Source organism: Salvia miltiorrhiza, chromosome 1 (assembly GCF_028751815.1).
Source record: "Salvia miltiorrhiza cultivar Shanhuang (shh) chromosome 1, IMPLAD_Smil_shh, whole genome shotgun sequence".
Classification (NCBI taxonomy): Eukaryota; Viridiplantae; Streptophyta; class Magnoliopsida; order Lamiales; family Lamiaceae; genus Salvia; species Salvia miltiorrhiza.
The window spans coordinates 68,976,171-68,978,629 of record NC_080387.1 but is presented as its reverse complement, the minus strand read 5'-3'; the positions used below and the strand labels follow the sequence as shown (position 1 = coordinate 68,978,629).

Here is a 2,459-nt window from a genome sequence, read left to right as displayed (position 1 = left end):
ATAACTTTAATTATCATTACGCTTTATAAAAAGTATAAAAAGAATGTTAACAACTAATTAGAAAGATGTAGAAAATAAAATAAATCAAAACATAAAAGAAAAAGGTGGAGTATAAAGAAAAATGAGTGGAACGCAATTTTTGCATACTTGTTGAAAAATAGGAAGCAGTTAAAAAAAAACTGATTTTTAAAATTTGATGGGAAAAAATAGCCGTTAAACTGTTTTTTTATATATTATATAAGATTCAAAAAATATATATATGTATCAAAAAAATATATATATATGTATCAGCAACCGCTGAGTCGGGCTCGGGACTTGGCTCTGTCCTACCCACATCACATTGAACTAGAACTCGAGATGTTTAGTCTCATGTACTGCTGAAATAAGATTTTATTAAAAGAAAAGAAACTTAACAACGGAGAACCAAAAATCCTTGAAAGCACAAAGCTGCAGACTAAGGGCCGAGCCTCGTTAAAACCTCGTAACGGCTGAGGAAAAAGAGTACTCGTCAAGGACCAAGGTTGACAGAGCTTAGTTAGGAGGTCTCAAGGATTCCGGCCGAACCATTACCCTTAGGCCTCCCGGCTCACAACCGATCCAGAACCAAGAGAAAAAAACCAAAAAATTAAGCGAAACGAGTAAAATAGGGAATAGAAACATCCTCCTTGACAAAATCATTTAGACCAGCAATGGCATTAGGCCAAAAACCCTCCTCCGAAGCTTGAGAAGCCAAAAAATCCGCCGATCTGTTGCCTTCGCGAAAAATGTGAGAAATGCGCCACGTGAAAGTATGGAGTTTGGAGAGAGCAAGCTGCCACCGAGGCTTGAATCTCCAAGGAACCGTCTCAGATAGCGACTGAAGAAGCTGAACCACGTAAGAAGAATCCGACTCAAACCAAACTCTCTCCCATTTTGCGCGATGTGCAGATTCAATCGCAATAATAATAGCTAAAAGCTCTGCTTCGAACGCAACCCCATGGCCGCCTGAAAAATGATAACAACCAAGAACGTCGTTGAAGGCATTCCTAAAGACGCCCCCCGCATGAATCCTCCCTTCCCGTACCGAGCCATCAGTATTAACTTTAATCCAAGACGGCGGGGGAAGGTGCCAAGCAACGTAAATAAAGGAGAAAGGTACTAATCACTCTATATCATTACAGCATCTCCAAAGGGCTCGGTAAAAATAGCGGTCGCCACTTGAATGCAGTGATACCCTTCTTCAACCATTCCTCCACTACCGCTAATTTTTGGAGTGGTGTGAACAGTACTCGGCCAATGTAGCGGGTAATGTTTACCGGCTACTTCACTTTTTCTTTTCTTCTTTCTCTATTTATTTCTTCAATTTTCTGATTTCTTGTATTGTTTTATGTTTTGTTTTTTTTAGTATAATTGTTACTCCTATTTATCTTATTATTTGTTAAATCAGTTTCAAAATTAATTTTTTAAATATCATGATGATATCAAAATTTTTAAATTTGCATAAATATGTACAAAAATTAAAAAACATTATACTATAAATTTTTTTAAAAAATATGAAAACATAAATTACAATATAGAAACACAATAGCATAAAATTACAACAAAATAAAAATACAATAATATTAGTCGATCACATGTAGAAGGAATTTTATAATTTAGAAAATTAGGTGCTATTATCATGTTATTTATATTTTGTTAAGTATAATATTTAATTTTAAGAAAAAATATTTTGTAATGTTAGTTTTTATACTCTTGAAATAAATTACGCAAAAGATCATTTATCCAAATTTCAAATGAATGATTGTGATGTTAGTGAATAAGGAATAAGTATTAAATAGTGAGACGCGGCCCAACCATAGAAATAATATTGATGTATCATGTACCCATTTTGGGCTTCTGGTCAATCACTATCATTAAGTATAATTTTTAACCTAAACCCAATTTTTTTCGCTACATTCCTTTATTTAAAAATACAATAAAGTTTACTAAAAAAAAAAAACAATATTGTAGTTGTTATAAACTAGAGAGAAACGAGAGAATAGAGAAGAGAATCTGTATTCAGCGTATTCAATATGAGGGCCAAAGGTCTCTATTTATACAAGTAGGAAGCTAGGGTTTTAGGAAGATTTCTTGGTCAACACACATAAGATATATCTTGAAGATATATTTACAACACTTCCCCTTGATTGACCAATCCCTAAAACAAAAATGTTGCCTCATTAAAACCTTGCTAGGAAAACCCAATGGGACAAAACCTAGTCGAAGGAAAAAGAGTACAACTGCTTCCCCTGAACTTGAGATCATTGAATATCTTTGAGTCGACGCATGCCGATCTTGTGTACCAACTTTTTGAATATCGATGTTGGTAATGCCTTAGGTGAATAAGTCCGCCAGATTATCACTTGAGCGAATTTGTTGAACGTCGATATCGCCATCCTTTTGAAGGTCGTGTGTGTAGAAGAGCTTGGGAGAAATATGCT

General features: G+C 34.6%; 1 long non-coding RNA gene across 1 annotated transcript; it reads left to right on the top strand.

Annotated features, from left to right (window-relative positions):
* The first annotated feature begins 264 nt into the window (after window positions 1-264).
* LOC131005463 (uncharacterized) lies at window positions 265-1,447 on the top strand. The gene is made up of 2 exons (XR_009095262.1): window positions 265-371; window positions 1,135-1,447. It is a non-coding gene; the product is annotated as an uncharacterized LOC131005463 (long non-coding RNA).
* The last annotated feature ends 1,012 nt before the right edge of the window (window positions 1,448-2,459 follow it).